Source organism: Myotis davidii, unplaced genomic scaffold (genome assembly GCF_000327345.1).
Source record: "Myotis davidii unplaced genomic scaffold, ASM32734v1 scaffold591, whole genome shotgun sequence".
NCBI lineage: Eukaryota > Metazoa > Chordata > Mammalia > Chiroptera > Vespertilionidae > Myotis > Myotis davidii.
The window spans coordinates 1,760,188-1,760,834 of NW_006284340.1; positions in this window are offsets into that span (position 1 = coordinate 1,760,188).

Genomic DNA, 647 nt, shown 5'->3' on the forward strand with positions numbered 1-647 from the left:
GTTAATCCTCACCCACGGATATTTTTCCCATTGACTTTTTAGAGAGTGGAAGGGGGTGAGGGCCAGGGAGAGAGAGAAACATCGATGTGAGAGAGACACATCGGGGATTGAACCTGCAACTGAGGTAGGAGCACTTGACTGGGAATCAAACCTGAGACCCTTTGGTGCGTGGGCTGACACCCTAACCACTGAACTACACCAGCCAGGGCATAAAATGTATTTTTAAAGGATATTCTTGTTCAACTTCACTGGAAGGCGATAAGGTAGCAAGCGACAGTGTACTCTGGAGGAGTCTCCAGATGGGAGTAATTATAGGTCTTTCCTGCAAGGCCATTCCATTTGTCCAGAGGAGGGTCCTCCAGTCTTCTTGCTGTTGCCTCATTTTTGTGCTGTGCTGTGTTTTCCAGCTCAGGGTCTCCCCGGTTCCATTTCTCCGGAGAATCAATGATCCCCCGCGGCACTGGAGAGGGGATGCGCAGTGACCCGATCGGGGTAGGGATGGGTGCCAGGACTCTACCCGATCCTTTCAGACTTCAGTCAGTTTCTCAGTTCTCGTTCCTGCTGCGAAAGCTCACGAGCGGAACCGGCCTTGGCCCTGAGACACCAAGAGCTCCGTGCGGGCGGCCGCCTGTGTGGGGAGCCTTCCT